The 21,155-nt window shown below is 47.8% G+C and overlaps 1 pseudogene; it reads left to right on the top strand.

The window, feature by feature from the left end:
* Positions 1–10,395: 10,395 nt before the first annotated feature.
* On the top strand, positions 10,396–18,664 carry LOC140913807 (pepsin A-like; annotated as a pseudogene).
* Positions 18,665–21,155: the final 2,491 nt, after the last annotated feature.

Raw genomic sequence — 21,155 nt, 5'->3', positions numbered from 1 at the left:
TCTAGGCACCCCTAAGGCAAAAGTTCTTGGAGCTGCAATAGCTAGTGCAGTCCAAATGCCTATGCGACAACTGCCGAGCGGTAGGGGGGGGACACAGATGGTGTATGTCCCTTTTACCAGCACGGATCTAATGAATTGGTCATCTACTTTTCCCTCATTTCGACAGTGTCCGGAAGAATTTATTAAAAAGTTAAAGGGTATTTTCACAATGTATAATTGTAATTATGACGATGTGGAAATGATTTTAAATCAAGTGCTAAGCGAGGGTCAGAAGGAAACGGTGTATAAGAAAGCTAGAGAGACGGTGCAAGGCAGGGCGGCTTATCCGCAAGAGAAACCTGAAATGGATTGGGATGTTCCAGAGACCGTTCAAGAGTGGGATAAAATGAGAAAGCGAATCTTAGAAGCATTAGAGAATATGTCTAAGCCTGTGTATGATTGGGGAAAGGTAGATGCATGTGTTCAAAAGCACGATGAGCACCCAGGGGAATTCTTCCACCGCCTTTGTAAGGTTTTGAAAAACCACGGCGGCTTAGATCCAACCTCCCCTGTAGCGAAAACACAAGTGATCGGCCAGTATGTAAAAAATTTATTACCATTCGCTCGGAAGTATGTGTGTAGTCAACCAGCTTATGAAAACAAAACGCTGGAGGAGGTGGTGGGGTTAGCAGCCCATGCCTGGAGGAATAGGAAGGAATTAGACACTAGGAGGTCCGAAAAGCTCCTTAATCTGCAGTTGCAAGGTTTCCAAGACAGCTCTCGGGGACGGGATGCAAGCCGCAGGAGGGGAGGCTTTCGGGGACGAGGCGGAAGAGGAGGCAGCTCTACCCAGGGATGGGGACCACAAGGTCAGAACTTCCAGCCACGGCCCGGGAGGGCAGGGCCAGATGAGTGCCGGCGGTGCCGACAAAAAGGACACTGGGCTGCCCAGTGCCCAAATTACCCCCTCCAGCCAGCTGACCCTCTTATGCAAGCCTACCAGAGGGTACAGGAAAGAGGGGGAGAAAAAGGAAGTACTGATTGAAAGCTAGCCGCCCACAATGCTTCGTCCCCCTCGCCAGGAACCCCCTCCGCTTCTTGGACAGTGCAGTTGGATGCAAACCACCCAGAGCTTCCAGTTGTGGTGGGAGGAAAAACTTATTCAATGTTAATTGACACCAGGGCAGATAGAAGTACTCTACAGGACCCCACCCTTCCTACCACTTCTGCAACCGTAAAAGCTATAGGCGTTGGTGGCACCGTGTGCGCCCTTCCTCTAACTGCGGAGCAAACGGTCCAGCTTGGCCCGTTATCAGAGGATCATAGCTTTTTAATTGCAACTTCCTGTCCTGCAAATTTATTAGGTAGAGATCTGTTATGTAAACTACGAGCAACTATAACTTGCAGCCCGGAGGGGCTATATCTCTCAGTCCCTACTTCGGTCCCTGAAGCTACGGTAATGGCATTGTTAGCCACTACACCCACCGCCCCCTTTGTCCCTGCTGAGTTATCTGATATTCCTGAAGCATTGTGGGCCTCGGCGTCCACTGAAACTGGACTTTTAAAGTCAGCAGAACCGGTGTATATCAATTACCGTACAGATATCCCTCTGCCCCGAAAAATGCAATATTCATTGCCTAAAGAGGCCATAGAGAGCATTCGGCCAGTCCTACAACAGCTTTTAACTCAAGGAATCATTAAGGAGGCTACCAGCCCTTGCAATACACCTATTCTTCCTGTTAAGAAACCCAAGCCTGGACCCGATGGCAAACCGGTTTACCGTTTCGTGCATGACCTCCGACTGATTAATGCTATTGTGATCCCGAGAGCTCCGGTTGTTCCCAATCCAGCAACTATTTTAACTGCTATTCCCCCAGGGGCTACTTATTTTACTGTGATTGATCTGTCTTCAGCATTTTTCAGCATTCCTGTGCACCCAGACTCACAGTTCCTATTTGCCTTTACCTTTGACGGATGTCAATACGTATGGACCCGCCTCCCTCAGGGCTACAGGGAGAGCCCTACCATCTTCAGCCAGTATTTAAAGCGAGATCTGGACTCTATTTCGTTGACTATGGGTTCTACTTTGATTCAATACGTTGATGATCTGTTATTGTGCTCTACAGCCAAGGCTGCCTGTGTACAGGACACTCGAATCCTTCTTTTTGCATTGGCCGAAAAAGGTCACAAGGTGGCACTCTCCAAGCTACAGTTTGCCCAACCCGAGGTGGAATATTTGGGGCATCGTATTTCATATGCTTCTACTGCACTTACTCAGGACAGGATTGAAAGCGTTCTGAGTATGCCAAGGCCTACCACTAAAAAGCAACTCCGCCAGTTACTGGGAGCAAGTGGCTATTGTAGAGCCTGGATTCTGGCTTATGCGGAGTTAGTGCACCCCCTCACCGATTTGCTGCTGGATTCCATTCCCGAACCCTTACCATGGACGACTCTACACAACAACGCCCTTACCGCCCTCAAACAAGCATTAACTTCTGCACCAGCCCTGGGCAGACCGGATTACGCAAAGCCTTTCACCTTATTTTGCCATGAACAATCTGGCACGGCGTCTGGTGTGCTAACTCAGCCCTTTGGGCCTGGCCAGCGACCGGTGGCTTATTTTTCGGTCCTTCTTGACCCAGTGGCTCAGGGTCTTCCGCCCTGTCTCCGCGCTGTTGCGGCTGCCGCTGTGTTGGTCGAGAAAGCTTCGGGGCTTACCTTGGGCCACCCTCTTCTAGTTCAAGTGCCTCATGCTGTTGCAGCACTTCTTAATCGTGGATCCACGCAGCACCTCACAGCAGCCAGACTGACCAGGTACGAATTGGCCTTGCTCGCCAATCAGGCTGTTACCCTACGCCGCTGCGAAGTCCTGAATCCTGCAACCCTTTTGCCTCTGCCTGAGGATGGGGAACCTCATAATTGCCTCCACGTGGTGGATTTGATCTCCACGCCTCGTCCTGACCTCTCTGATATTCCATTGCAGAATCCTGACCTCCAATTATTTTGTGATGGTTCCGCCTGTCGGGACGAGTTTGGGGCCTTACGAGTTGGCTATGCAATTGTTACCCTGATGGCAACGCTTGAAGCGCATGCCTTACCTACACAAAAGTCAGCGCAAGCAGCAGAACTCGTGGCGCTTGTTAGGGCCTGTCAATTAGCTGAAAACAAAACTGTGGCCATCTATACTGACTCCAAATATGCGTTTTCGGTATGCCACTCTACTGGACAACTTTGGAAGCATCGTGGGTTCCTTACCTCCAGTGGCTCTCAGATCTCCCATGTTGCCTTGATTTCTGCCTTGTTAGAGGCTATTCAACTTCCTGCAGCTGTTTCGGTTACACACTGTAAGGGCCACTCCCGCGCCTCGGACGAGGTTTCCAAGGGAAATGCTGCAGCCGATTCGGCGGCCCGTCATGCTGCCCTCTGTGGGGCTCCAGCCCCTTTTCCTTTTTTGGCACCCCTGCTACTGCAACCAGTGACGCCAGCCGTTTTGCTCTCTGCCCAGCAGACGACGCCCCCGGCCGAAGTTAGCCGTTGGAAATCCATTGGATGCCACCTAAATGAGGACAACCTCTACGTCAGCCCGGACGGTCGTCCGGTTCTCCCAAGACAACTCCTCCCTCAGGTTTCCCAGGCACTCCACCTGGCCTCGCACCTGGGAAAGGGGGGATTAGTGGCTCAAATGGAGAAGTTGTTTTTTGCTCCGGGGGTCCATGCAGCTGCGAAGACCGTCACTGCACAGTGTGAATTGTGTCAACGGTACAATCACCAAGGAGCAGTCAAACCACAAGCTATGGGACATTGCAAACTGCCTGAGTACCCATTTGCTGTGGTCCAGATGGACTTCATGGACTTACCACCAGTGACAGGACTAAAACACTTGCTTGTCCTGGTTGATCTTTTTTCAGGGTGGGTTGAGGCTTTCCCCACTCGAAGGGCAGATGCAGTATCCATAGCGAAGTGTCTCCTCAAGGAGATAGTGCCCCGCTTTGGGATAATGACTCGTTTGGAAAGTGACCAAGGCCCCCATTTCACTTCCCAAATTATTCAACACTTAGCAAAGGCCCTCGGCATAAAACAAGCCTTGCATACCCCCTATCATCCACAAAGTTCAGGAAAAGTAGAAAGGGTGAATGGGCTGATAAAAACCCAATTGGCAAAGCTATGCGAGCAGACTGGATTAAAGTGGCCTGAAGTGTTACCCATAGTGTTAACCAATCTTCGTAATACACCCCATAGGAAGCATTCGTTGACACCGTTCGAAATTCTATTTGGCCGACCCTTGCCGATTCCTCTAACCAGTGTAGACGGGTTTGCCCCAGCAAAAACTTCATTAATGGCTGGGCAAGATAAGTTGGCGGGTTATTGTTGCATGTTGCAAGATGCCTTGAGTGATGCATGGGCCAGAGTAAAAGATGCCCAACCTTTACCGCTTGATACTTGTGCGCACTCTCTTTTTCCAGGAGACTTTGTCTGTGTTAAAATCCATCGAAGGAAGCATTGCCTGGAACCAAGGTGGTCGGCCCCGGCCCAAGTCCTTCTGACTACTCCAACTGCAGTGAAGGTCGAGGGCATCAATAGATGGGTGCACTGCAGCCACTGTAAAAAGGTTCCTGCTCCAACATCCCCAACGACTCCCATCACGACCGCCGCTTCTACATGAACTGGGTACCGGCCAATCAGCGGAATCAGAAGCAGTTACAGAACTCTGGAGTATTAGTATACTGTTACAAATATTGTATTAATCTTATTTTTTTTTAGAGTTGTTAGTAGCTGGTAGTGTTTATAATGTATGTATGGCTATGGGCGTTAACCTGGACCTCTGCCCTGGGGGGTTGGGATAAAAATACGTTTCTACAATTAGCCCAAAATTTAACCAACGCATGGAATGTTAGTGACTGTTGGGTGTGTTCCCACTTCTCTTCCCATTCACTGCAAGGGTTCCCCATTTTGCCGGTTCCAGCGCTCCTCAATTCTTGGCAAAATGGTTTGGCGTGGTACGGCCAAAAGGGAAAAAGGGGAAGGGGACCCATAGATTTTAGGACCTGGATCCCGAACCATCGCCCAGACTTGCTCGTTAAGGCCCCCTTGTGCGTAGAAAAAAGGTCGCTACGCACCCGAGGCAAAACTACTCTGGGAAAATACCCGAAAACCCACTGTGAGAAAATTCTAATTTTGGGAAACAATGCAAGTACTACTCTTTTGCTGTATCCCAATGGTACTGAGGTAGCCAACTATGCCCGTGCTGGAGGCTATGTGGGGTACATTCTCAGAGAAAATGCGACTCAATTTGCCGGCCTTACATTATGGAAATGGGGGGGAATAGGACCCAATCCTGATGATGCTGCATCCCTGGTGGGACGATTGCAGGAAGTATCTCAGAACTCAGGGGGCAATAAAGGCAACTATAGCATAGTATTAGGAGATCATCACTTATGGTGGGTATGTGGCACTTGGGCAGGAAAGACCTTGCCCCCAAAGTGGTTGGGAAGATGCACGGTGGCCTTTGCCTGGCCAGGAGGGATGCATCGTAGAGACTTAATAGAAATCAGAGACACAACCCGACGAACCCATCGAGATACCAGTTATAATCCTATTGTCGAGGAAGGCAGTACAGGCATGCGCGCCTTCCGTATTCTTTTTCCGTGGGTGGGGGTGGGCCAACTTGAATACGCGCTAAAAAATATGTCAGCCGAAATGGAAATATTTACTAACGCCACTCGAGATGCAATCCAAGCTTTGCAAGAAGAAATAAGCTCACTAGCTCGCTACAGTATGCAAAACAGGTTGGCCCTGGATCAGCTTTTAAGTGCACAGGGAGGGGTGTGCACATTTCTCAATGCCACATGCTGCCTTTATGTAAATCAAAGCGGACGCATAGTCACAGATACTAACATAATTGCAAACGTGTCAGCCTTCTTTCATAAGCAGGCCTCTATTTCTCCCAGTGTGGGCTTTGACTTGTGGGGCTGGCTCACCAGCTGATTGCCTAACTTTGGATGGCTAAAAGCCTTGTTTGTGTATGGAGTGGGATTCCTTATGATTGTGGGTCTGCTGTTCTGCTGTGCGTCCAGTTGTTGTGCCCTCTTCCACCGGGTATGTACCAAAACCATGAGCCCAGCAAAGATACTATATGTAAAGAAGGGTGGTGTTAACCAAGATGAGAAACATATGAACATGTTAAACAATGAATAATGAGACATGTAAGATAATTATCTTCAGGCTCAAAGGGGGGAACTGATAGGGAAAAAAACCCAGAAAACGACCCTATAATCATGTAAAACTACGCTGCTGTCTTTTTTCTATGCTTATCTGTCCTTTCTACTTTGTTTATGGATAGAAAGAATGTGAACTGTGTGTAACCTGCACTCCCTGCTTTTGGGGAGAGAATTCCTTATACAGATAAGCCTCCATGCTCGTACCTACCCCAGAACTTCAAACAGACTGGGTTAACCGGTTCGAACTGGAAGAGATATCACAATGTATGTTGAACCAAGCTATAAAAGCTCATCCCTGTTCTTTGTTCGGGGCTTCACCATTTTCCTCTGAAAAGGAATTGGTGAGCCCTTCAGCTGTCGTATTTGCTAGCAATAAAGTGCCTCACTTTATCAAAGAGCCAAGACTCTGTGTTTTGTTTGGCTAATACAGAAGTCCAGGGAAGGCTACCCTCCTAACCCTAGACGGGAGGGGAACCCTTTTTCCCTAACACACCTATGCATGCTGGGTCTTCACTGACCAAGGACAACAACTGTGAGTGGAGTATGAAGGGGGGCTCATTACAGGAATGTTGGTGTTGGATTGAAGAACCTGAAGCAAAAGACACTGCCCAGCGTATTCCAGGGTGAGTGTTCTGTTCATGCTTTTATGTTTATGAATCCTGCTTGTGCTGTTTTCCCAAATCAAAGCTATGTTTCTTTTATTAAAAAATCTCTCTACACTCAGACTCTGTCCTTGCGGGAGGGGAAGTATTGCCTCTTAGAGGCATCCGGGGGTGGCGTGTTATTTTCCCAGGTTACTGCATGGGGGCTGGAGCTGGTTCTGTGTTCTGTTGTTGAAAAGGAGCCTCTAGATATTGAATCCGGCCCTTCTTGCTGCCCACTCCAACTAGCAGAAGGGTAACATTCTGACACTGTGGGCATGGTAGAGAATCCAAAACACCTCAATAAGAGACCTGATGCAGAAAGGCTTCAAAGTCAGATTTCAGCAAAAAGAGCAGATGGCTTGTGTTGGTGGAAAATGGTGTTAAAATAATAAAGCGGCTACTGAAAAGGGCTTTGGAGTCACACTGTCCCATGCTTAGCACAGTTCAGCTACGGGATGGTACCAATGAAACGTGGTGTCACCTGCAGACATGTAGTTTAACAGAATAATGAGACCTAGAATGCCTGTGATGATAGATGCTGCTGTCCCAGGAACTGGGGATTTGCGGAAGAATAAAAAGAGAAAGAGAAAGCTAAATAGAAAAAGTCAGATGATTTGGGATCCCGGGGGCTTCCACTCTGTGGAGAACATAATGCACCCCACATCTCTGATGGAAATCAATGGTTACTAACAGTGGTGGTGTCATAGAATCAGGCAATCACAGGACTGGAAGGGACCTCGAGAGGTCATCTAGTCCAGTCCCCTGCACTCATGGCAGGACTAAGTATTATCTGGTCATGTAACTTAAGACTGCCCTGCAGTTCTAGAAGGCTGTCACCCCGATGGACTCATACTGATGAGGGATAGGTGACACCTCTCCAACTTTCAGAATAGAGGGAGGAGGGTCACTGGATCAGATGTTTGGCTCAAGACGGTCTCAGTCAGGTAACAGGTCAAGACAACAAAGCCCCAAAACATGCCATCTCTGGAACAAAGTGGACTCACTGCCTTCTGACAACAGTCTGGCAGGGAGACCAGCACAGGTCACCTGAGAGATTAACTGAACGTTATTAGGAAGGTTCATTAGTAGTTCAGTTGTTAGTGTTTGGAGGACCGAGATATATAAATGTTGTTTTGTTAAATGTTGTTGTTATTACGTTGTGGATGGACATTGGGAATTGTACATTTCAGAGCATTCAGCTTCCCAGACACAGGAAGTCCGGGAGAAGAGCGCTGCAGAAGCCCACGCCCTGTGAAGCAGAGACAGGTGGAACTCAGTGACTGAGTGAAGAGGGGCTCTTTCAAGCCCCTTGGGCCAGAGTGTTTCCTGAAGACCACACAGCCCTCCATGCAGACCAGGAGAAGGAACAAACAGAGGCAGAGGCTCTAGAAGCTCTCAGAGCTACCAGGGCACCAAACCAGAGCCAGCCAGGAGCGTGGCAATTCTTGTATTCCTAAAACTTGTTCCACACTGGAGCTTTGTCAGGTTTAAATTCTTGTAATGGAGACATTTTCTGCTGTTTCTGTAGGTGAGCTCATGCATATTCATCAAATATTTAGATCAGGGCATTGAATCACTGGAATAGAATCTCCATGATTTCTAGACCTTCAGCCTTAACAGGGCCACCAGCGGGAGGCGATATGGCACACACAGCTTCACCCAGACAGGGAGATGAAGGGAAGGGGCATCAGGGATAGAACTCTCACAGTGAATTCAGCACTGGGGAAAGGTCCCGGACAGAAAACTCTGGTACCGCCAGGTCCCTCAATCCGCTTCAGCCCTTACAGGAAGGATGACCTCGAAAGGTGGGGGAAGTGAAGGGGGATTGGTTTCTATGACCCATTTGATCTCTGGCTTATCTACTGAGATAAAGAGGCCCAATTAGTGCCCCTTATGATTAATTTGTCTGGAAATGTGGTCACTTGTCCCACCAGGGTCTGGGACTGAGACCCACCCCCTCTCCCCACTTATCAGACATAGGGACACCAAACATCCACCCCTTGATTTGGGCTCAGAGTAGACCTAGAGGCCTAGAAGTGGAAGGCTCTGTATGCTAATCCTAATGCTCCTGAGCCGGCTGGTTTCCCAGCTTGTGGCCAGATTGGACTGAGGCACAATGAGAAGCAAACAGCTCCCTCTTCTGTTCCTGAACTTGTCAGATGGCCAGTCACCTTGGTTGTGATGCTTCTTAAAAGGATCTTTATTTCAAGCCAGAAATTCCACCACACGGGTTTGCGGAGGGTTTATGATTATTAGGCCCTGATTAGTGGGTCGGGGAACGTGGTTGATGATGTGTTTGCTTGTCAGGAGCTTGGCAGTGCTAAATGGCAAGTAAACATTGTTGTCAATTCTGATAGGATTCTTATGGTTATTTCAGGTAGAGCAGCTGCTCCTGGAGTATGGCATAGATCCAACTCCCGTGGATATTCTCCTGCCAGGAACAGGATGACTGCAGTTCAGGGTTAAGAAGTGAGGCCACCCCACCCATTCAGGCCGTTTGGACTTGAACCTATCATCTGTTCCAGGGCCAGGGAATCAGACTCCAGGTTGGGGGCCATCCAGGATCTCCTCTTTTTCTCTCCCCCTCAGGTCTAAGTCATGGTGACCTTACCCTCCGTGACATCTGCTTCCTTCTTGCCCTTCAACAGTGGCCTCCATAGCCCACCAATACCTTAGACCTGTCATTCCAAAGCACAACTTACAATTTGCCCTCAGACACATTGAAGGTAGTCATGTCACACTCACCCACCATCCCTCTACCCACTCACTCCCAAACAAGTAATCACACCCCATCCTTCCCTACCCTCAACTGTCCCTCTAGGAGATGGATGGAGATCACCAACATATTTCACCCAAGCACTGTCAGGCAACAAACACTTTTGCTATTGAACTGGGTGAGCGAGAACCTAGAGGTGAAAGGCTCCATATCGAATTCCTGAGTCAGACAGTCGCTCAGACTGTGGCATGCCCTACATCCTATTTCCCAGTCCACTGACTTTAGCTCTTTGTGCTGACCTGGGCTCAGATTCAGACCAAACTACCTAGAGGCGTAAAGCTCCATATCCCAGTTCTCATCAAGAAACCAGTTACTCATCACATGGTTGTACTGTAGCTGGTGCCCAAAGTGTGGAAGGCTCCAGTCCCATTGAGGTACCCACTCTCACAACATGGGGCCAGACTGGAATGAAGAACCAAGCAGTGAATGTCTCCGTATCCTATTCAATTCTTCTGTGCCTTCTGTCCCATTCTTTAAAACAACCCACAGGCATTGCTTTTCAAAGCTTAGATGTTCCTGAACTCTCACACCTTCCCTCTAGATGATGCCCCATTTTCGGGTCACAGCCAAGTGAAGGTGGAAATTTATGGACTTTGAGTGTTCTCCAAAATTTCGTTTAAGGACATTTTGGAAGATCTTATCGGGAAGGTTTACATTTCTTATCAGGGTTATTAATTCGCTAAGAAAAGGTCTGGGCTGTGTGTTTATAAGAAGCAGCACCCAGGCGTTTCTCTACATTCACCACTCATCACCACTGGCTTGCGTGTCAGAAAACATCATGAAGTGGCTTCTGCTCCTGAGTTTGGTGGCGCTCTCTCAGTGCCGGGTGAGTATTGTGGGAACACACCACTTAGGGCTGCTGAACTCGGCTTTCTACATAGCAATTTGTGATTATCAAGTGGAATGTCTGCACTTCTCTCATTCTCTTCTGTACTCTCCATTCATGTATAGGCAGCAGCTGGGAACTACCCCTTAGCTTTGTGTTGTAGCGGAGGAATGAGGAAGGCAGGTCTTGTGGTTAAGGCACTAGAGTGGCATTTGAGAGATCTGGGTTAATTCCTGGCTCTAATACAGACCCCCTCTGTGACCATGGGCAAGTGACAGAGTCTCTCTCTGGGGATCAGTTCTCTGTGATAATATTAGTGTTTATTATTTGTATTATCACAGCATATAGGACCCACAAGTCATGGATCAGAACTCCATTGTGCTAGGCACTGGAAGACTGTCACTTCCCTAAGTAGATAACAACCTTAGAATTAGAGAAGAGATGACAGATGGATACAGACAGACCGATGGGGAAGTACAAGTACATGAGGGACAGTGGTCTCTGCATACCAGCAGCCAAACTTTTATTCATGTTGGGTTTCTTTATAGGCATCTTGACAGAGGAGAGGTTTTAAGGAGGGATTTGAAGGAGGACAGTGAGGTAGCTTTGCAGATGCTTATGGGGAGGACCCAGGGCCATCCCTAGCCATTTTGGTGCCCTATGCAGCCCCCCCGCTGCGTCCTGCGGGAAGTGGAGTAACCCGGCCCCAGCCTGCACTCTACTTACTGCTGCCAGTGAGTGCAGGGAGCCCGACCCATCCTGCAGTCCTCAGGGGAAGGGCTGGCTGGAGTGGGACTGGGGCAGAGTAGGGGCAGGGGCCATGTGGAAGAGGCAGGGCAGGGGCTGGAGCAGCACACAGCTGTGTAGGGCACCAGGAAGGTGCCCTACACAGCTGCGTACTTTGCATATGGGTAAGGACGGCCCTGGGAGGACCTCCCAACCGTAGGGGGCAGGTCGGGGGAAGCATGAAGGTGCTTGATTGGAAATTTTCCAAGTGGGCAGTGGAGGCTGGCATCATGGGCCAATGGGAGGCGAGTATCGATAGCTTGATAGCAAATGAGGGATGAGAGGTAGGGTGGGATTGTTTGAGTGTGAAGGGCCTTGAAAGTAAAGACAAGCTGCTTATGCCTGATGAGATGGAGGGATGCAAAGAGAGGACTTTCATGGTGTCAGAGGATGCTCTGCTCACTGCTGGATAGTAACTCTTCCTGGCCTCTCTGGGGATTAGATCTGTGGGGCCTACACCCCTTGCACTCCATCTCTTTGTTGCTTCCTCTTGGTCTGCAGACCCTCTGTCACTCCAGGAACTAGTGCTGCTACCTCCTCGTGACTTGGCCGTCTGTCCGGGTCACCATGTGGCTTCCCCTTCTGGAGTATCACAGTCCCTTCTTATATCCCTTCTTAGGCTCAGGCAGTCTTTCCATTCTCTGCACAGCTGGTGCCACTTCCACAGTAGCTCTTAGGGGAACCTGGACCCATTCTCTACTCTGGGTTCCAGCTCAGGGACCCTCTAATCAGCAGCCAAGATCTTTGCTGCCACTTTCCCTAAGCCTTTCCTACCTATCTGGCTTCCACCCCTCTCTGGGTTGGCCAGCCTCCCAACTTCTTCTTCCCAGGGAGGCTACCTGCCTCTGTAGTCTCAAAATATGCTGCCCTTCTCCCAGGGAGAGACTGCAGCCTATTTCCCTGCAGCCCCCTTTTGCTCTCTGCTCCCCAGCTTTATGGAAGCCTTGCCTGTTCCTGCACAGGTGGGCTTCTTCTAATTAGGACTTTTCTCTCAGCTTTAATTTCCCCCAGCTTGCCGCCTAATAGGTTAATTGGCCCCTCTGGCCTACCTTAACCCCTTCAAGGGGAGTGTTGGGAGGACACGCCATCACACGTGGTCAAAGTGACACACTAGGAAAATTATCTTTGCAGCAGCATTCTGAACGTGCATGAGTAGGGCAAGACGGCATTTGTCAAAGCCAGGGAAAAGAATGTTGCAGCAACTGAGGCATGAAATGAGGAGAGCTGGGACGAGAGCTATAGTTGTCTGAAGGAAAGGCTGCATCTCAGAGAGCTTATGCAAGAAGATTTGGCAAGATTTAAACATAACCCGGATGTGAGAAGCTTGAGAAAAGTCCATGTTGAAGATGACGTGAGAGGCAGGATGGGGTGGTTGCCGACAGTGATCAAGGAAAGAGATAGTGGGGGAGGGCTTGATGGGAGGAGGAAGATTAGGAACTCTGTTTTAGTCATGCTGAGGTAGAGCTGACAGTGAGACATCCATGAGGAAATGTCAGGGAGACAGGCCTGCTGGAATTTCTTCCGAGACCCCTTCCCACTTGACTCCCCAAGCACTCTGTTTGACTGTGTATTTCCTCACTCAGGTGTCTTCGGTTGGCAAAGTGTAAAGCTATGCTGGGCTGATCTGACTCATCTGCAGGGGGTGGATGCAGGGTGCATCAAGGATCCAGAGTTACACAAATAACCCTGCTTCCTTTACATACATTTACACATCACATTCATTGCATTTACTATGTATTGTATCACACATTTGGGGATTGGCTTGGTTACTTTGTAGGAACCAATCCCTGTACAGCATGCTCTATCCAGGCCATGTGCGACTTACGCATCTTTATGTTCCCATCTTATTTTGTCCATTGTTACCCTGTACTTTGTAAATGATTCCCTTGATGTTCCCTGCCTTATCTTGGCTAGTTCAGCCATTCTCTCTTGGCTTACCACCCACTTACCTGTCCTGGTTAGCACAGACATTCTGTGTTCAGTCGACTGATCTATTAACCTCTCTAATCCTGTCTCCCAAAAAATGAGGCTTCCCCCATGTTCAATTACTCCCATCAAGCCTGGCGTACAAGGCCAGATTTCAGTTTGGACATGAGGAGACAGGTCTAGCCGAGGGGGGTAGATTTGTGAGTTATCGGTATAGATATAGTAGTGGAATTTATGTTTGTGGATAAGATTGCACAGAGATAAGGGATAGAAGGATAACAGAGAGGGACAAAGGATCCTTCCAGAAAGTTGAAGGGTGGATCCACTGAAGACATCAAAGAGTGATTACAGATATAGGAGGGAGAACCATGAGAGTAGAGAGACATGGAAGCCAAGGGAGAACGTGATTTCAAGCAGAACAGTGTGGTCAACGGAGTCAAGGCAGCTGATAATACTTCCCTTGTCCATCTTGTCTATTTCCGCCGGGTCATCTCTCTGTCATCTCTAGTACACATGTGCTGGAATTTTCCAAGGGTCCTATGGGAATTATGTGCCCAACTCCCATTGACTTTCAGTGCACTGGGACCCCAACTCCTTTACACTCCTTTGATAATCCTAGGTTTACTAAGGGGTCTCAGTGCAATGTAAAAGCTGGATTGCACAGTATTCCCTGACCACAAGGTTTGCCTATTTGTTACTGATCAGTCTCTCTCCCCACCCTTGTTGATTAGGGTCTCCCTGAAGAAGATGAAATCCCTGAGGCAGAACCTTAAGAAACATGGCTTGCTGGAGGATTTCCTGAAGAAACACCCTTACAACCTAACCTCCAAGTAGTTCCCCAGCCTGGCCAACGAGGATGCCAGTGAGCCCCTAACAAACTACATGGATGTGAGTATGGCAGGAGAGCAGGTCTTGTAGCCTCCCTCTCCTCATCAAAGCTTCCCACTCCTCTGCCAACACCTGATCTCTCCTCCTCCCAAAAGTGCCCCAACCCACTCCCTTACCCATATGCTTCCAAACAAGCTCTCATCTTGCTGCTGCCAAGAACCTGTGCTGGGCCACCCAGCCCTGATTGGATGGTGTCAAGGTTCCTTTGCCACTCTGAACTCTAGGGTACAGATGTGGGGACCTGCATGAAAGACCCCTAAGCTTACTTTTACCAGTTTAGGTTAAAAACTTCCTCAAGGTACAAACTTTGCCTTGTCCTTGAATTGTATGCTGCCACCACCAAGCGTGTTAAACAAAGAACAGGGAGAGAGCCCACTTGGAGATGTCTTCCCCCAAAATATCCCCCCAAGCCCTACACCCCCTTTCCTGGGGAAGGCTTGTTAAAAATCCTCACCAATTTGTACAGGTGAACACAGACCCAAAACCCTTGGATCTTAAGAACAATGAAAAATCAATCAGGTTCTTAAAAGAAGAATTTTAATTAAAGAAAAGGTAAAAGAATCACCTCTGTAAAATTAGGATGGTAAATACCTTACAGGGTAATCAGATTCAAAACATAAAGAATCCCTCTAGGCACAACTTTAAGTTACAAAAAGACACAAAAACAGGAATATACCTGCCATCCAGCACAGCTTATTTTACCAGCCATTTAACAAAAGGAAATCTTACGCATTTCTAGCTAGATTACTTACTAACTAACAGAAGCTCTGAGACTGCATTCCTGATCTGTTCCCCGCAACAGAATCACCCAGACAGATGAACCCTTTGTTTCCCCCCATCCCGATTTGAAAGTATCTTGTTTCCTCATTGGTCATTTTGGTCAGGTGCCAGCAAGGTTATCTTAGCCTCTTAACCCTTTAGGGGTGAAAGGGTTTTGCCTCTGGCCAGGAGGGATTTTAAAGCACTGTATACGGAAAGGTGGTTACCCTTCCTTTTATTTTTATGACAGATGGGATTAAGAAGAGCACTGGGAACAGCACTCCCAGGGTCTGCTGGCTCCCCCCTACTCAACGCCCCCTCTCACACACTGTTATTTATGGGGCCTAGGGCTAAATGACTCTGTGCCTCAGATGCCAGTAGGTGCTAGGAGCCATGCTTGGCAAAGTGATGGCAGAGGAACACCAGGTCAGGCTGAGCCTGTAGCGAGGGCACCATAGCCCAGACCCTCAGCTGGTGTAAATCAGCTTGGGTAGCTATAAGGGTTTATACCAGCTGAGGATCTAGCCCTTGGATGGCAATGGTTCCCTCTCTTTACATCGTTCTTTGTCCTGCTTTGGCAGATTGAGTATTATGGAACCATCTCCATTGGCACCCCAGCCCAGGAGTTCTCTGTCCTCTTCGACACCGGCTCTGTACTGCTCCAGGACAGCCTGCAGTAAGTCACCTGTAATGCCTCTTGCCTTGACATTCCAGCTGGGCAGGTTGATTGAAATCATAGAGATTTACATTAGCAAGGAGGAACCTTAATTGAAATAATTGATTTTAATCTTGCTTTGCATTTGTACTTTTTAGTTATTTTTCTAAAGGAAGTTGATTCTCATTGGTTTGTTACCACTATAAACATTTTGAGGCCCCACCCTACTCACACCATCCCCCGCCCTCTGTCGTTCACTCTCCCCAACCCTCTCTCATTTTCACCAGGCTGGGGCAGGGGGATTGGGGTGCAGGCTCTGGGTTGGGGCTGAGGGTTTGGGAGTGTGGGAGGGGGCTCTGGGCTAAGCCTAGGGCAGGCAATTGGGGTGCAGTAGGGGGTGAGGGGTGTGGGGTGTGGGCTCTGGGAAGGAGTTTGGGTGCAGGAGGGGGCTCTGGGCTGGGGTAGGGGTGCAGGATTCAGGCTTTGGGAGGGAGTTTCAGTGAGGGAGGGGGCTCAGGGCTGGAGGTCGGGGTGGAGGAGGGGGTATGGGGTGCGGGCTCTGGGAGGGTATTTGGGTGCGGGAGGGGGCTCAGGGCTGGGGCAGGGGTTTGGGGTGTAGGGTGCAGGCTCTGACAAGGAGGCGCTTACTTCGGGTGGCTCCCGGTCGGTGGCGCAGCAGGGCTAAGGCAGACTCTCTGCCTGTCCTGGTCCCACGCTGCTCCTGGAAGAAGCCAGCATGGCCCTGGGGAGGGGGAGGGGGAGAGGGGGCTCTGCCCACTGCCCTTGCCTGCAGGCACCAACCCCGCAGCTCCCATTGACTGCAGTTCCTGGCCAATGGGAGCTGCGGAGTTAGTGCTGGAGTGGGGGGAGCGCACAGAAACCCCCCACCTCTCCACCTGGGGCCTCAGGAACATGCTGGTTGCTTCTGAAAGCAGCACAGGGCCAGGACAGGCAGGGAGGCTGTCTTAGCCCTGCTGTGCTGCCGGACTTTTAGCTGCCTAAAATCTCCCGGATCGGCTTCAGTAGCCTCCAGGAGATAGGGCCTGATTCTGGGAGACTCCCGGCGAAACCAGGAAGGTTGGCAATACACATTTATTTATGCAATTATATAGCTTAATATACAATTATTCAGATAAATAATTTGTACATTTTTCAATTATTTTAGAGAATGGTGAGGGATGCATTTCTTATTCACTATGTAATTACTTTTTGATTTGTGTCAAACTCAATTTGCATGGAAATTGGAATTCACTTTAAAATGCAAAATCCAGCTTTTAAAAAAAATTAGTTAAAACTCCTTTGAATGGGCTGGATACATAAGAAAGAAAAATTTATCAAAACATGTTTTGCATTTAAAAATAACAGATTTATGAAACAAAGGAAGTGTTATCTGTAGTGAGTGAATTGAACTGATTTTTTCTGATCAGCATTTTCTGATTTTAGAACTTGCAGAGCTCATCCTCTCGCACCTAGTTTTTACTCAGAGATTGGAAGAGGAAAACAAGCATTCCCACTTTTCAATTTCCAATTAGTTTCTTAAATTGGAATGAACTAGTCCATGAACTGAACTAGTTAATAAACGGATATAAAGAAAGTATTCTCTTTGCACTTGCAGAAGAGCCTACTGCTGTCAAAAGCTTGTTTAGCACTTGAAGAAACTGTGTTTCCAGATTATGAGAGCACTGAAATTCCACCAATTCCATTGACTTTCTTTAAAGGCAGAAAACATGCACTGCTTAATAGTAACATTTGTATGTAATTTAGATGATTTTAGTGGATTTTAGTAAGTTTAGACCTTAACATATGTTGTCCTAATGTCAAGGTTAATTTTAAATAGGATTTTTAAAATCATCTATTTTTATCCACCTCAGAAGCCAGAGAGCAGTAGGTCTCCCTCCATTATCCCTCCACGTGTTGCATGGTGTCAGAGGGAAAACAGGCCCTAGTCAGACCCGAAGCTAGATCCACAAAGGCACTTAGGTGTGGCAATGCTGAGCGCTGCAATGCTTGACTCTTCGGCACCCTGTCCCCACTAAGAAATTCATAACCTGTTTAGGCATCCAGGCTCTCTATACAACACATGGGGAGAGTTACAAGTGTCCGTCTGTGACCATCTGACTCTTCTGTACTTGCAGCAAACCACAACCAATTCAACCCATCAGACTCCTCCACCTATGAGGCCACTAATGAGAGTCTCTCCATCCAGTATGGCAGTGGCAGCATGACCGGATTCCTGGCGTATGACATCGTCCAGGTAAATCACAAGAAAGGATCAAGATAGGAAGTTATAAGGACAGGACGCATCTGGGAATCTAAAGAGGAATTCCACATGGAGTGAACCGGGAGAGGGGGATAGAGAAGAGTAGAGAAGAGAGGAGATAAAGCCAGAGAAAGAGGTGGGAGACACAAGAGCAAGCCAGAGATCATCTGCATTTTTGTATCATGCTCACTCTATTTTCCCCACTTGCAAGCAGAGTGCAGCTCATATGTTGACTCCTATTGAAGAGGGTAGGGTGTACAGCACCACTGCTCCCTACTGTATGGAACAGAGCTGCTCTGCTGTATACAGTTAGTGTCTTTGTATGGCAGGGAGGCTTTTAGAGCAGGAGGATCTCAGTTTTCTCTCTGCTGTTGGCATGAAGTGTGGAGTGAGTGTGGCATCCAGAATAGGAACAACTGCGAAATCCTAGGTGATCAAAGGGGATTTATAGGATTGTTCATACATATAATACCCATTGACACTATTCTTAATGCTGGGGCCTCATTCTGATCTCATGCTGGTAACTGCCCACTTCAGCTGAACGACTCCACAAAGAATGAAATCAAAGTCAGACCCATTAGCGCCTACGCACGTAACCCAGTCATTCATAGGCTGTTCCCATATGTGGGGGAGAGCAGAGTTCAGCTTCTGAAAACTTCCCACTCATGAAGTTCCCTCTGGTAGGACTTAGCAGCTTCTCCTCAGGTATAGCATGTCTCTGATTGTCCCCATCCCTCCCCCAAGATTGGAGGCATTGTGGACACCAAACAGATCTTTGGCCTGAGTGAAACTCAGCCCGGCACAGCCTTTGAGTACTCCAAATTTGATGGGATCCTGGGTCTGGCCTTCCCAAGCATCGCCTTTCTAGAGCTACCCCCGTCTTCGACAACATGATGAATGAGGGTTTGGTGAACCAGGACCTCTTCTCTGTCTACCTAAGCTCGTAAGTCAGGGCTGGAAACAGCCCATCTACTGCAGTGAGATTCACGTTCCTATAGTGCCTCTCACACTGAATGACCCCTGCAACGTTTGCATTAGAATTCCCCAAAAGCAGCTGTGACGGGTTCGGTCACAGAGTTCCCTTGGGAGTGTCATCTGACATGCTGAAGTTACCTCTGAGCCCGTTTTCCCTACAAGCTTGGGACTCCAGAACCCTGCCTTGTTGAGCCAGACACTCTAGCCTGTTGCAATATGGACCCAGGTCCGGTCCACGCCCCCAGAGCTGCAGTTTTAACCAAAAACTGCTCAGCAGATCACCTATCTCCAGCATCCAGACACCCAGTTCCCAATGGGACCCAAACCCAAAATAAATCCGTTTTACTCTGTTTAAAGCTTATACAGGGTAAACTCATAAATTGTCTGCCCTCTATAACACTGATAGAGAGATATGCACAGCTGTTTGCTCCCCCAGGTATTAATCACTTACTCTGGGTTCATTAATAAACAAAAATGATTTTATTAAGTATAAAAAGTAGGATTTAAGTGGTTCCAAGCAATAACAAACAGAACAAAGTAAGTCACTGTCATAACTATAAAGGGAAGGGTTACCACCTTTAAAATTCTTCTTGGCCAGAGGAAAAACCCTTTCACCTGTAAAGGGTTAAGAAGCTAGGATAACCTCGCTGGCACCTGACCAAAATGACCAATGAGGAGACAAGATACTTTCAAAGCTGGAGCAGGGGAGAAACAAAGGGTCTGTCTGTGTGATGCTTTTGCCGGGGACAGAACAGGAATGGAGTCTTAGAATTTAGTAAGTAATCTAGCTAGATATGCGTTAGTTTCTGATTTCTTTAAATGGCTGAGGACATAAGCTGTGCTGAAAGGAATGGATATTCCTGTCTTTGTGTCTTTTTGTAACTTAAAGTTGTGCCTAGAGGGATTCTTTATGTTTTGAATCTAATTACCCTGTAAGGTATTTGCCATCCTGATTTTACAGAGGTGATTCTTTTTACTTTTTTCTATTAAAATTCTTCTTGTAAGAAACTGAATGCTTCTTTTCATTATTCTTAAGATCCAAGGGTTTGGGTCTGTGGTCACCTATGCAAATTGGTGAGGATTTTTATCAAACCTTCCCCAGGAAGGGGGGTGCAAGGCTTTGGTGAGGATTTGGGGGGAAAGACGTTTCCAAATGGCTCTTTCCCAATAGTAAACCCAGTTAGACGTTTGGTGGTGGCAGCGAAAGTCCGAGGGCAACAGGTAAAATAGTTTGTACCTTGGGGAAGTTTTAACCTAAGCTGGAAAAAGTAAGCTTAGGAGGTTTTCATGCAGGTCCCCACATCTGTTCCCTAGAGTTCAGAGTGGGGAAGGAACCTTGACATGGTGGCAGAGCGGTGGGATCAACTTGAAATCATTTTGAGATCAATTTGAGATTTTCTGAACCAGAAACACAGATTTTAAAAGGGAATTTTTTTTCCTTTGGGCTGCTGGAAAGCAGGTTTCCAACTGGAAGTACTTGGAGGTTTTTTTCTCTGCTTTGGGGCCAGAGCAGAGACAAAAGGGAATTGTCTTTTGTGAGCTGGAGTTTTCTCTACCTAAAGGCAGGGTAGTTAACCTCGTGCAGAGAAATTCACAAGACTTCACAGACCTGAAGTTGTTTTTTTACCTAAGAGCAACTAGAGGGGTTTTCTGCCTATTTGCCTGGAGACAAAGGAGTTAGTTTTTGGGTTTTTTAGGATTTTGATTTTTTTGAAGAAGGAGCACAGATTTGAAAAGGAAAATTTCTTTTCCTTTGGGCTGCTGAAAAGCAGGGTTTTGGCTGAAAGCAGCTAGTTTTTTTCTGCTTTGGGGCCAGAGCGGAGACAAAAGCGAATTGTCTTTGGTGAGCTGGAGTTTCCTCTGCCTAAAGGCAGGATAGTTAACCTCCTGCAGGGAAATTCACCAGTCTTCACAGACCAGAAGATTTTTTTTTTCCCTAAGAGCAACTAGAGGGGTTTTCTACCTATTTGCCTGGAGACAAAGGTGTTAGGTTTTTTGGTTTTTTTTAGGATTCCTCTGTTGGCTGACAATCACTATCAGAGAATATAGGTATCATATTACAGCACAGCCAAATTTTACAAGCCAAGTGTTTTCTTTCTTTCTAACTCTCGGGTGTAAAGTTAGTTAAAAACAGAGAGGTTAGGATGACAGACTCCATGGTTCAACAAAAGCTGGAATTAGCCAGATTGGAGGCTGAGGAAAAACAAAAGGAATATGAAAGATGGATAGAACTCATGCAATGGAGATGGATGCAAATGCAGCCAAGGAAAAAGAAATGGCGGCTGCCCACAGGAGGGAAATGGAGGCAAAGGACAAAGAACTGGAGGCGAAGGCAAAAGAGCAAGCATGCACTGGAGATGGAGAAGGCAAAGGCTCAGCAGAATATACCAACAAACCCTAGCAATCCTTGTCCAGGTACCACTGCCCATCCCAGAAAGTTCCCCACCTACAAGGCAGACGATG

The sequence above is a fragment of the Lepidochelys kempii genome, chromosome 6 (genome assembly GCF_965140265.1).
Source record: "Lepidochelys kempii isolate rLepKem1 chromosome 6, rLepKem1.hap2, whole genome shotgun sequence".
Classification (NCBI taxonomy): Eukaryota; Metazoa; Chordata; order Testudines; family Cheloniidae; genus Lepidochelys; species Lepidochelys kempii.
Note: the sequence above shows the minus strand (reverse complement) of the source record. Positions and strands in the feature narration are given on the sequence as shown.